At 37.0% G+C, this 13574-nt stretch overlaps 1 protein-coding gene across 10 annotated transcripts in view; it reads right to left on the bottom strand.

Annotated features, from left to right (window-relative positions):
• LOC134848427 (uncharacterized) overlaps positions 1 to 13303 on the bottom strand; it is a 47199-nt gene extending 33896 nt beyond the window's left edge. For 4 of the 10 annotated variants that reach the window (XM_063865870.1, XM_063865867.1, XM_063865872.1 and 1 more), the window contains exon 1: positions 13123 to 13303. The gene's annotated coding sequence lies outside the window, so the exon portion shown is untranslated. Of the gene's footprint in view, positions 1 to 13116 lie in introns of all 10 variants that reach the window. The other 6 variants (XM_063865865.1, XM_063865868.1, XM_063865866.1 and 3 more) reach the window with 2 other exon arrangements.
• Between the last annotated feature and the right edge of the window lie 271 nt (positions 13304 to 13574).

Raw genomic sequence — 13574 nt, 5'->3', positions numbered from 1 at the left:
GGATTGTTGTGGTCTGGTTTGGTTTGGTTTGGTCTGGTTTGGTCTGGTTTGGTCTGGTTTGGTTTGGTTTGGTTTGGTCTGGTCTGATTTCGTTTGGTTTGGTCTAGTTTGGTTTGGTCTGGTTTGGTTTGGTCCGGTTTGGTCTGGTTTGGTTTAGTCTGGTTTGGTTAAGCCTGGTTTGGTTTGGTCTGGTTTGGTTTGGTCTGGTTCAGTCTGGTCTGGTTTGGTTTGGTCCGGGTTGGTTCGGTCTGAATTGGTTTGGTCTGGTTTGAATTGGTCTGATTTGGTTTGGTCTGTTTTTGTTTGGTTTGGTTTGGTTTGTTTTGGTTTGGTCTGGTTTGGTTTAGTCTGGCGAGGCTTGGTCTGATTTGTTTTGACCTGGTTTGGTTTGTTCTGGTTTGGATTTGTCTGCTTTGGTTTGCTCTGGTTTGGTCCGGTTTGGTCTGGTTTGGTTTGGTCTGGTTTCGTTTAGCTTGGTCTGGTTTGGTTTGATCTGGTTTCGTTTAGTCTGGTTTGGTCTGGTTTGGTCTGGCTTGGTCAGGTTTGGTTTGGCTTGGTCTGGTTTTTTTTTCGGTCTGGTTTGGTTTGGTCTAGTTTGATTTGGTCTGATTTGGTTTGGTCGGTTTGGTTTAGCTTGGTCTGGTTTGGTTTGGTCTGGTTTGGTTTGGTTTGGTTTGGTCTGGTTTGGTTTGGTCTGGTTTGGTTTGGTTTGGTCTGGTTTAGTTTGGTCTGGTTTGGTTTAGTCTGGTTTGGCTTAGTTTGATTTGGTTTGGCCTGGTTTGGTTTGGTCTGGTTTGGTTTGGTCTGGTTTGGTTTGGTCTGGTCTGGTTTGGTTTGGTCTGGTTTGGTTTGGTTCGGTCTAGTTTAGTTTGGTCTAGTTTGCTTTGGTCTGGTTTGGTTTGATCCGGTTTGGTCTGGTTTTGTTTAGTCTGGTTTGGTTTGGTCTGGTATGGGTTGGCTTGGTCTGGTTTGGTTTGGCTTGGTCTGGTTTTTTCTGGTCTGGTTTGGTCTGGTCTGGTTTGGTTTGGTTTGGTTTGGTCAGGTTTGGTTCGGTCTAGTTTAGTTTGGTCTAGTTTGCTTTGGTTTGATTTGGTCTAATTCGGCTTGGTCTGGTTTGGTTTGGTCTAGTTTGGTTTGGTCTGGTCTGATCTGGTCTGGTTTGGTTTCGTCCGGTATAGTCCAGTCTGGTTGGGTCTGATTTGGTTTGTCCTGGTTTGGTTTGGTCTGATCTGGTTTGGATTGGTCTGGTTTGGTTTGGTCCGGTTTGGTCTAGTTTGGTTTGGTCTGATTTGGTTTGGTCGGTTTGGTTTAGCTTGGTCTGGTTTGGTTTGGTCTGGTTTGGTTTGGTTTGGTTTGGTCTGGTTTGGTTTGGTCTGGTTTGGTTTGGTTTGGTCTGGTTTAGTTTGGTCTGGTTTGGTTTAGTCTGGTTTGGCTTGGTTTGATTTGGTTTGGCCTGGTTTGGTTTGGTCTGGTTTGGTTTGGTCTGGTTTGGTTTGGTCTGGTCTGGTCTGGTTTGGTTTGGTCTGGTTTGGTTTGGTTCGATTAGGTTCGGTCCTGTTTGTTTTGGTTTGGTTTGTTTGGTCTGGTCTGTTTTGGTCTGGTTTGCTTTGGTCTGGTTTCGTTTAGCTTGGTCTGGTTTGGTTTGGTCTGGTTTGGTTTGATCTGGTTTGGTCTGGTTTGGTTTGGTCTGGTTTGGTTTGGTCTGATTTGATTTGGCCTGGTTTGGTTTGGTCTGATTTGGTTTGGCCTGGTTTGGTTTGGTATGGTTTGGTCTGGTTTGGTTTGGTCTGGTCTGGTTTGATTTGGTCTGGCTTGGTTTGGTCCGGTTTGTTCTGGATTGGTTTGGTTTGGTCTGGTCTGGTTTGGTCTGGTTTGGTTTGGTCTGGTTTGGTTTGGTCTGGTTTGGTTTGGTCTGGTTTGGTTTGGTCTGGTTTGGTTTGATCTGGTTTGGTTTGGTCTGGTTTGTTCTGGTTTGGTTTGGTTTGGTCTGGTCTGGTCTGGTCTGGTTTGATTTGGTCTGGTTTGTTTTGGTCCGGTTTGTTCTGGATTGGTTTGGTTTGGTCTGGTCTGGTTTGGTCTGGTTTGGTTTGGTCTGGTTTGGTCTGGTTTGGTTTGGTCTGGTGTGGTTTGGTCCGGTTTGTTCTGATTTGGTTTGGTTTGTTCTGGTCTGATTTAGTCTGGTTTGGTTTGTTCTGGTTTGGTTTGGTTTGGTTTGGTTTGGTTTGGTTTGGTTTGGTCTGGTCTGGTCTGATTTTGTCTGATGCGGTTTGCTCTGGTTTTGTTTGGTCCGGTTTGGTCTAGTTTCGTTTGGTCTGGTTTGGTTTATCTTGGTCTGGTTTGGTTTGGCCTGGTTTGGTTTGGTCTGGTTTGGTCTGGTTCGGTCTGGTTTGGTTTGATCTGGTTTGGTTTGGTCTGGTTTCGTTTGGCCTGGTTTGGTTTGGATTGGTTAGGTATGGTCTGGTTTGGTTTAGTCTGGTTTGGTTTAGTCCGGTTTGGTCTGGTTTGGTTTGGTCTGGTTTGGTTTGGGTTGGCTTGGTCTGGTTTGGTTTGGTCTGGTTTGGTTTGGTTTGGTCTGATTTGGTGTGGTTTGGTTTAGTCTGGTTTGGTTTGGTCTGCTTTAGTTTTGTCTGGTTTGGTTTGGTCCGGTTTGGTTTGGTCTGGTTTGGTTTGGTCCGCCGGTTTGGTCTGGTTTGGTTTGGCTTGGTCTGATTTGATTTGGTGTGGTTTGGTTTGGTCTGGTTTGGTTTGACCTGGTTTGGTTTGGCTTGGTCTGGTTTGGTTTGGCTTGGTCTGGTTTGGTTTGGTTTGGTCTGGTTTGGTTTGGCTTGGTCTGGTTTGGTTTGGCTTGGTCTGGTCTGGTCTGGTCTTGTCTGGTTTGGTTTGGTTTGGTCTGGTTTGATTTGGTCTGGTTGGTCTGGTCTGGTTTGTCTTTGAGTAAATTAAGACGAAAAAGCTAAAAAATTGTTAAATTTAAAAAATTACAAAAAATTTGCAAAAAGTTAAGATTGGTTACAATTTGCCTTTGATACAAAAAAAACTTCGAAGCAATTGTAATAAGATATTTTCAATTCACTCTGGAAAACATTTTATCGAACGAAATATAATCCGTTGTAATCTATTACAGTGGATTAGAATTGTTTCTTTTTATCTTTTTGTGTGCTATTTTCATTTGTTCATACTAAGCTTACACTTATTGTTCCGACCATTAAAGATGGGGAGAAACTTTGGATTTGGTTAGGTTTTTTTCCACGCGCAATGAGCTATCATAAATAATCATCGGACAGGGTTGAGTGATATATCATTTTAACGCCCTTTCAGTCATGATTCACACGACATTTGAAAAATTCAAAAAAAAATTTCACGGTGTCAAGAAAAACCGGTTTTTGAGTTTTTTTTATTTTTGGTCTAATTTTAAGCTAATTAGTTTCGAGTAATTACAATAGCTTTTTTCAGCTCAATTTAAGCCGAAAAAACTTAGTTGTACAGAAGAAAAGATAGGTTTTGGAGTTTTTAGCGCAATTTTAGGAATCAAAACTTGAGAATTTTTTTTATTAAGATTTTTCATCAAAACATGCAGAAAAAAATGACAAAATTTTGAGAAAATGTTTTTGTATAATTTTAAGACTGTGGTCGGATTCTGTGCTATTTGCACAGTGACCGACTATCCTTGTTAGTTTTATTCATTTCGTGGTTTCGTCTATAAGTTATTTATAATAAGTCAAAAACATATTTTGTTACTCTTTTTTATTTCAGTTTTTTTGCAAACACCACAACGCGGGTGAGATGAGCTGTAAAAAGAGGGATGCGAGCATAGTGGGGGACGTGGAAGAGGGGGTAGCGGGGACATGGGGGAAATATTGGGGGACGTGAGATAATTAGTGGGGAATTGGGGGAGGGGGTAGAGGAGGAAGGTGGGGCATCGTGGGGGAAGAGAGGGGGATGGGGTGACAAGAGGCTGCGTAGTGGGGGACACAGGTAGGTAGTGAACCGTGATTAGGTTTGATGGACGCGTTCGTTCGCGCTCGAGTTTCGCAGAAAACTGCAAAAATATGGTTAAAAATTTACAAAAAAGTTATCGGTTATTTTGAAAACAAAAATGAATTTTAATCGATTATTATAGATTAAAAACCCATTACTTTGTCTAAATTTTCCATTATAATCGATTAAATAAAGAACATTTTTGTTGAAAAAAAAATCGATTATAATTGAGTGTATTCACGAAACTTTGGTGCAGGCAAACTGTTTTTTTTTGTGAATTGTAAGCAGATTCCGCAACAAGGACGCTCTTTTAGAGATATACGCCTATCCAGTGCACAGTTTGGCCTCGTAATGTGGCGCGTGCAGGATTTATCGGACCAACGGAAAGGCCCAGTACAAAAGTACTGGAGTCCAAACCCTTGGTGAAAACTAGATCATGCATCTCTCGCTTTATAAAGGATGTTCTCGCCCGGTCCCTTCGACGAGAGGTAACCAGGTCTTACCAAAAGCATCAGGACAGCCAAGAGTTTATTTAGTTTGGCCATTTTTCCCCAGCAAGCTTTCTCCGAGAAAAAAACGATTTAGGATCCCAAAAGATCCCAAACGGATGAAAAAAGATCCTAACTTGGAAACGGAGCAAAAGTTATATACCGAATGAGTTATATGGCGACTTGGTAAGGGAAAAAATTAGTCAGGAGTATTTCCACAGGTGTTCAACAACCGTTTCGTAACCATGCAGAAACTAGAAAAAAATCGTTTGAAGATTTTGAGTTAGAATGGATGTTCCAACTCATAGAGTAATTTCAGATAGGGTACAACGTCTGCTCGTCACGCTATCTTATTTTCGGCCGGACAGATTCGTGCAACTCCTTAGTCTAATACCGATCCTAATTCTACTCTTATATCTCCTAGTCTCAATAGATCTAGAGTATAGTGGCTTTTTACGATTCGGTCTCTTGGAGAAAGCAACTAAGTTGTAAGTTAAATTCAAATCTCTCTGGTGCTGAAATTACAAGTAATTTCCGCAGTTACAAATAAATGGGTTGTTACTTTGATGGAGTATGATTGGTTCGTCTTTAATATTTTATAGGGATAAAATATCTAAATTATAACCAATAATAAATTATAGTTTGGATCTGGTTCCATCCATCCGGGGCTTACAGAGTTTTTTGTTCTTTAACTTCTATCTGTAATGGAGGATGGATGATGATCGTTTGTATTTCGCGAGCATCATTTCTATGCAGTTCATGGAGAAGGAAGCTCCAGGAAGCCGGAATAGTGGATATCGTTTTGTCATTCAACAATGACTGTGACCGCCAACAAAATCGATCTGATTTCCAAATGGTTTGTTATGATCGTTTGTTCTTGTTCGGCGGAAAACTGACTGTGTTTCGACCTTGTTTGCGAATGGCGTGAAGATCGAGTTTGGAGGGAATGCCTTGTAATTCGGATCTGGACGCATACTTGAACATCGAGATGGTCATTGATCTGATTCAATGAAATCCTTTATTGTGAAGTCAAGTCGTACTTCAAATCCTTTGAGTTGTGATTGTGGGCGGCATATCAGTTGTGTTTAGCCATTCGGCAGATTGAGTGTGTGGGGGGTCGTCTAGTTTCTTGATGCTCGTCTTCGTGGTCGTGTATGATCTATATACTGTATTATATAATTTACATATATTAATTTTTTGTTAATTCTGGTTTTTTAGTTATGATCTTTAATTAGCTCTTATCGCAAAAGTGTTTCTTCTAGTTCTGTTAGTCTTAAAGAGTTACTCACCCTTGAGTAGCTCTCCTCAAAAAAAGGGAGTGGGTCACAAAGCGTGTTCTCTAGTACGGTGGGTTAGGCCGGCTATTAAGTATGATCAGGACGTCCTCTTCTGCTGGGTTAGGCCAGGAGTGAAGGTATGATTGCATGCTGGTTTTTTATGGGGTCCTGTTTTGTGTTAACTTTTTATGTTGTGTTTGTTACTGGCTTTTTCCTTTTGTTGTTTTGGTTGTGTCCTTTTCTTAAAAATCAAATAAAAGAAAGTTTGAAACTTGTTATTGCTTGTTTGAGTTGTTGTTAGTGAAAGTTAAAACTTCAAAATCATTATTTCAAACAATTGGTCGTAGGCGAGCTGTGCGAGTTCGGATAGAATTCTTGTGCGAGTGAACATAAAGAAGCGTCTGTTAAAAGGTTAGTACTGCTTTCTTTTGTATAAATTTACTACTTGAATTTTTTAAATTTACTGCTTTGTGGGAGTTGACTTTAATAATTGATTTTCCTTGTATTTAGATTTACTACATTGGGAAAAGAAATTATATAACAATTGACTACTGTGGGCGAGAAATTTTACTGCATCATTCAATGCGGTTTGGTAATAGAAGATTATACTTTATGAAAAAGTTTCGAGTTTTCATTTGGTTTTTCTGTATGTAGATGATCGTGATTTGAAGACTAAAGAAAAAGAAAAAACATTTAAAAAAGAATGGTTAGTGTTATTTCGAAAATGTCAGTTTTAATTTAATCAATTCAAACTTACTTATTCATCAGGAAGGAATTCATGAGAGAAAACATCGTGGATGACATCAGATGTGGTTAGTAGCTTTGCTAATATGCGAATGATGTTTTTAGTCTGAAACAGTGGCGAAAGCAAATGGAGTGCTTTAATGGTTTTTAGTTTTTCAGTGCCAATGGAAAAATCGTAAAGTTTGTTTTGGATTAAAATAATAAGCTTGTGATTATATTTAGTATTGTGTATGAATTCTAAAATTGGTACCTCGACAGGTTGAAAGTATTCATGCGGGACAATAAAAGGTAGGGATTCTTCGGCGTTGAAGGTTTTGGTGAGGGGACAGATTATATACATTTGCGTGATGGGGTCATAGTTACGGTGGATGCCTTGAAAGTTAGTATTTTTAATGCAATATAAGAAATTAAGAACAAACGGTGACAAGTATTTGGAGTTAATGAATTGATATCGATGATGGTGTTGTCGTGATGGTTCATGTAAGTCAAAGAGATTTTGTATGAATCGATAATAAGTGTAAGTATGTGTCTGAATATTTTTTAAATGATGTCGTGTGAACAGTGCAAATCACGTTCTTTGGGTGTGAGGAAGTAAAGGGTTTGTGAAAAGGTTTCAAATTTTTTATAAAATGATTCATAAGCTTGGATATCACAAAGTGCTTCTGAAAGGATGTGGTGGTGTTTTTTATCTAGTGTGTTAAGTGTGAAGAGATAAGGTGTTCAGATGAAGAATTTTTCGGTTGATTGGGGGTTAGCGAAGTGATCGTCGTCGAGGAATTGATCTTGGTTAGGTCTGATGATATTATGGTCGTAGTACTCGATGTAATACTTGTTAGCTCGGGGTGCGCTGAATGTTTTAAATAACTTTTTTGTATCCTACATGTGTGAAACTTCGAAGTGTTAGTGCTTTAGTTAGTCTAAAAATGTCATTTTTTTCTTTCTATGCCCTGTAGTGTATTAAGCAGTGATAAAGCAAGTGGATTTGAAAAATTATAATATGATGTCCAGTGAAGTGTAGGGATTAGTACATATTCATCTACATAATTTGGTTGTTCAGCATTAGGGTCGGAGTGGTTATATCTATATTGAGGAAAGAAGGGTAAAGTTACTTGGAGAAATTTGGTAGTGTTTGTATGATCTGGGTGATTTATATAATTTCGGGTGGTTCCGGGTTTCGATGGGACGGGTGATTGGGGAATTTCCGTTTGAAATTTGTGTAAGCACAGTTAGTACTAGAAGTTGGTTGAGTTCATGTTGAGGATTGAGCTAAAGAAGTTGTGTAAGCTGAAGAAGGTGTGGTAGTTGGTGGGTTTGATGACGTTATGGTTGATGATAATTGATGAAGGTTAAGGATTTGAGAGTGTTGTACTTGTTATTGCAGTGTTATTAGATTGTTTAGTACATATGATATTTGTGTGTTATCTGGGGAATTATTGTTGGAACGTTCATCTGTAAGAGGGGAGTAGGTTGGTGTCACTTGGGAAACGTGAGAGAGGATAGAAGGGGATTCACTTTGGGCTTGGGAGTGGATGGGTCGAAAGGGGGGTTCGAGAAAAAGTAGAGGGACCGGATTCTGAATCTGCGAATTCATCAGGGGTTTTTAAGTCTGAGTTATCAAATTGAGAAATTGTATGAAAAACTTTGAATTCTGAGTTAGCATCAGAATTCATGCCGGAATATGTGTTAATGTGAGGTGAATCAGGTGAAGGGAAAGCAAAAAGTGGAATGATGAGAATTGAGTTTTGAAGATTGGCTGGATGGAAAATTGAACGGTGAAAGGATCCAACTTGTCGGCTCATCGTGGGCTGAAAAAAAATGATTGTTTTGAGATTGAAAAGTGGCGATATGGGGCTGTTCGATTATTTGTTCATATGAAATGTCATTTTGGGATTGTTGTGTTACTATATGGTGAATTCGGTTTTGTATATAATTAGGTCTTGAACTTGTAGTACTTGTGAGTGCTAAATTTTTAAAATTTTGTGATACTAATGTTATATAAGCTTGGTAATTGTGGTGCTGTGGGTGATGTGTTTATATTGTTTTGTGATTCATCATATGTGTTTGGTTTTGTTAATATTTTTGTATTATATTCTTTGATTTGTGCATCTAAAAGTATTTTGTTTACTGATGTGGAAAAAATTCCAAAAAATTCTGCACAAAGTATAAGTGCTACGCTTGCTTGTCTGTTTACTTGTATATGTATCGCCCATGTGTTATAGATTCCTTTTAATAAAGAGAAAATAAATCCGATAAAATTAAACATTGCATATAATATAGTCAATCTTTCTAAGATGTAATAGGGCCAACCTAGAAAGGCAAAAAGTTCGTTTTTCAAAGTTATAAAACTGAAATACTTTTTGATGATATATCTTGTGGTGGATATTTTTCGCCGATTAAATATATGTAATCTTTTATATCTTTAAAATATCCGCTGTAATCTTGTGCGTAAATGTCTGCAAATCCTGCGTGCAAGTTTGCGTAAATTTAGATCTATTGATTGTCGTTGTATTGGGTCCAGAAACAGTGGTATGTTCAGAAATAGTGGATGAGATCATTTACGGTCCCAAACATAATCTGATTCTTCTGCTAGGACAGTGTCATCGTTTGTATTTTGGGGTCCAAAATTTTTTCTTGCTTGTGAAATTAAATCGATATTATGTGTGAAATAATCAAGAATAAATTATGCTAAAAATTTTTGCAACTCGTGTTTAACAATTTGTGATACATCGTTGTTTGATAAGTTTTTACGGATTGCATTTAAAAATTCCGAAAATGCTGTTATTTCATTTCTTACAGTCGTATGTCTAGATGTTTGGACTGGTGAAGTTCCTTGAGAGTCTGTTCTTTCTAGTTTAGATAGATAACTAAAAATTATTGAAAATACATCGTTAGTAAATATGGAATTCGCTCTTTGTGAGCTTCGATGTTGTATGTTTTTTATGTATTCTGTGAATACTAATGGAAATTCTATATCTACATCGTCGGTTTGAATTAGATATTTACCATGAAACTTACTTGGTAAACTGATTTCTATGATATAGATTCCATACTGTTGTGCTATATTACATATTCCTTTAAGATAGTGATCGATAATTTGTCTTTTGATTTTTACTTCTGGAAATTCTGTTGTACAGTGACTATTTCCTCTTTCGAATAAATTCGCAATTAAATTTTGACAAAATTGTGTTTGTTCTCTATCATCAGTGAGTGAATTGATGAGAAATGGAAAAATAGAATTTTCGTCTTGGCTTTCTTCACTTTGATTCATTTTTGTGTTTTATGACGGTTAATGCGTAATGTTCAAAATGTTTTATTGGTTGATTCCAATTGTTTAGACCTACTGGTTTGTTTTTTTTGTATGTCTTTTTTATTCTTCGTTTTATTTGTATTGATGCATGTGATGTTGTTTCTGAGTCAGAAAATAAATTGATCATTGACTCGGTAATTTTTATTTACGGAGTCTTTTAGTTTGTAAAGTTCGTCTAAATTACTGGTTTTTGATTCGCATATTGCATTTCTTTGCTTTGAAAATATTTTTCGTGTAATTTTTCTTTGTTTGCTTCATATTTTTCTTCTAATTGTTTATCGTTTTCTTCGAATATATCCTTTTGTTCCTTTGTGTGGAGTGATTACGAGATCATATTTTTCGTTGTTTATTTCACAAATGTGTAGTATGATTGTTTGTTTATTTCCTAAATTGTCTAGTGACATAAGGTTTAGGATGACGGATGCAAAATTGTGAATAGTGAATTTTAAGGTCCTAAACTATTAGTCCCTACAATTTTCTGTGGTTAGCCTAACTTGGGTCATGTATTCAGGGTTGGAGAGAAAGGCATATATCGGTTCCGGAGAATGATTTTTACATTCTCGTGGCTAGTCTAAGTTAAGGTGTTAACTTACTTAATCTTACCTAGGGCTAGTGAGTGTGTTCAAAGGTTGGAGAATAGTAAATTGATCCACAAGGTTCAGGTATAATTAGAACACAAGTAGTTCGTTAGATACTATTTTAAACAAACTAATTTAAGTTTTATCCTGGGTCAGGCAAAAGGGGGATCAAGTGAAGGATGAATAAACGAAGTTGTTCACTCTTTATCCTAATTATAATGGTTAGATTGACTGAAAAATTCTATTATTCATGGGTCTTGAAGAAGGGTTGGGTAGTGAATCGACGTTTGAGGTCGTTAGACACTATATTAAATGTGAGGGGGGAACAAAATTGTTCTATTTGATCCAAGGATATAAAATGATCAGGATATAAAATTATTGAAATAAAATTTAATTGAGATAAAAAGTGAATTAAAGATCCAAGGAAAGCCTTGATGATCTATTTAACTTAAAGGAGTTTAATTTAGTTCAAAATAAGAATTAGGATAGGCCTTTATAAAAAATTTAAAGTTCAATTGATAGTAGGTTTGAGTTTTTGAAGATGTTAGTGGATTTATGATTCGCTGTTATGTTTAGGTGATGAAGCTGGGGATGAAGAGATGATTTAAACATACTAACAATTTGTGTTCAAACTATCTAATTTTTATAATTTTATATTCAATAAAAATCTTTTTTTTTCAGATATCTTTTTAATTTACTGAAGTTTTGAAGGGAACGACTAGAGATGTATAATAAGATATAATAATAAATCGTATTATAATAAGTTTAGCGCCTGTAAAGATTGCTAAAGATTTTTCTTCAAAGATACTATGTTTGTAAACGAAAATCTAAACTTATTGCTAATAAAATTCTGAATATAAAAGTTTGTGTTGGCTTTTGCCGTACGAGCATGAAACTTGATGTTAAGTTCCTTTGTAGCCGTATGTCGTCACTTGTCCCAGGTCTTCTTCCAATACCGGGTAGTTATCGTATTGTTTGGATCTATTGAGTCGTAGAGACATTTCAATAAAATTATTGTTATGTAATATTTTTGAAAATGTTTTTGTCTAATTCTAATCTATCTTGTTAGTTCTAAGCTAAATTAATTTTTAAGTTCTTGTTCGAGACTTTTGGTCGCACCAGATGAGTTGGGATGGATGTTCCATCTCATAGAGTATTTTCAGATAGGGTACACCGTCTGCTCATCACGCTATCTTATTTTCGGCCGGATAGATTCGTGCAACTTCTTTGTCTAATACCGATCTGCATCTTACTCTTAAATCTCTTAGTCTCAATAGATCTAGAGTATACTGGTTTTATTACGATTCGGTCTCATGGAGAACGCAACTAAGTTGTAAGTTAAATTCAAATCTCTCTGGTGCTAAAGTTACAAGTAATTTCAGCACTTACAAATAAGTGGGTTGTTAGTTCGATGGAGTATGATTGCTTAGTCTTTAATATTTTATAGGGATAAAATATCTAAATTATAACCAATAATAAATTATAGTTTGGATCTGGTTCCAATTTTGACCAAATTTCATCTCTTCAGAACACCAGAGGCGGATTTAGGGGGGGGGGAGTTGAGGTCGGACGTTCGTTATGGATTCGACCCCATCACCAACCAAAGGGTCTCCCCCTCTTTGGTATTATTTTATTATTTTATGGCATCCATTATAGGCCGACCAAGGGGAGCGCACGCCGAAAAAACGTATTTATTTGTTCAAAATTTTCCAAAAAAGGCCTAAATTAAGCGACCCTTTATTCTCGTCACAGAATTTGTCCAAAGGGTTTCCGTCGGGTACTACTTTGTGACAATCATTTTGGGTCGATCAATTCTGAAAGTTTTTAGCGGTAAAACATACGAACTACGGCATTTTCTTCCAAAAAAGGCCCAGACTTGGAAATATTTGCCAAGAGTCAGAGCTGAAAAACTTCGAAATGCCTTACCTAAAAAAACTTGATAAACTTTTCGGAATAGCTATTTCAATATTGTCGGAAAAAGTTGTCCACCCACACCTCATATATGCATCAATTTTTTGTTGTAACGAGGGCTTTTACAAGGTTAAGTATGAATACCAAATATGTTTGCCATAGCCTAATTAGTCCGCATACCAATTTTTGTTACAACCTGATGATGTGAACAAAATTTTCCTAGTAAAATTTCGCTGGTAAGGAGGGGGTAGGAGGGGAGGAGGGGAGGAGGGGAGGAGGAAAAAGAGCCTCGGAAAGTTCCTGCTCACTCCAATGGATTAGAAGAACTTAGAAATCCAGTTTTTTTCTAACGCTTTTAGAAAAATTCACACTTGACAATGTTGAACGTTTTTTCTAAATGTTTTTTCAAGAGTGCGGAAAATGAAAATCTATTCCGAAGGGCTAGTCGGCTCTTTTCCAGTTCCCCCCTTTCAAATTAAATACTGAAAAGTCTATTGAACGTTTTCAAAATGCAATGAAATTTGTCGTGGAAAAAATCGACAATTCTGAACAGATTTGTTCTTCATACTTTACAGCGTAACATCACGCATTTAGCCGTAATAACAGGTAAAACAAACATAAAACTCGGTATTTTAAAAGGGGGAAACTGGAAAAGAGCCGGCTAGTCGACCAAAAATTGTGGTCGTCAAAGTATAAGCAAAGAGCAGAGGGGACCTTTTGTGAGACTAGGAGGTTGACTTTCACAGGCCGGCCTCCTAAATTCGCTACAGCATGAGATAAAAACTATTTGAATGATTAAAGGTTTTTGCAAGTTTGGAAGTAGCCCAAATCACAAGGACTTCTGTTGATTTGTTTCGGAAGCAACGATTGTTTTGGTAACAGTATAAATGTTATTTTTAAACTGACTGAAAGTAAGCGATGCAATATGTATTAGAAGTTCTGATCAATCTTTTACAATGCTATCAGAAACAGAAAATGTTTTATCGAACCAGGCGTGTTGCAAGACCTGTGTACATAAAATCTAAAACGAAAGAAAAATCAAACAAACTGTCGAAGAGTTTCATTGTTTTCATTACATATTGGCTTTAGTTTGAGGACTTTCATGGACCAGTTCAAACAGAAAGTAAAAATTCTTTTCTTGACCATATAGTATCTCAGTTTTGATTTTAAAGAGCAAATAGTTTCTGGACTGTTTATAGCACGTGCATTTGAAATCAAAAACTTGAGCATATCTGGCCAATATACTGCTGAGAAAGATATTGTTAAAATAACGTGAATATTTGAAGCCATC

This window comes from Symsagittifera roscoffensis, chromosome 6, assembly GCF_963678635.1.
Source record: "Symsagittifera roscoffensis chromosome 6, txSymRosc1.1, whole genome shotgun sequence".
Lineage (NCBI taxonomy): Eukaryota > Metazoa > Xenacoelomorpha > Acoela > Convolutidae > Symsagittifera > Symsagittifera roscoffensis.
Note: the sequence above shows the minus strand (reverse complement) of the source record. Positions and strands in the feature narration are given on the sequence as shown.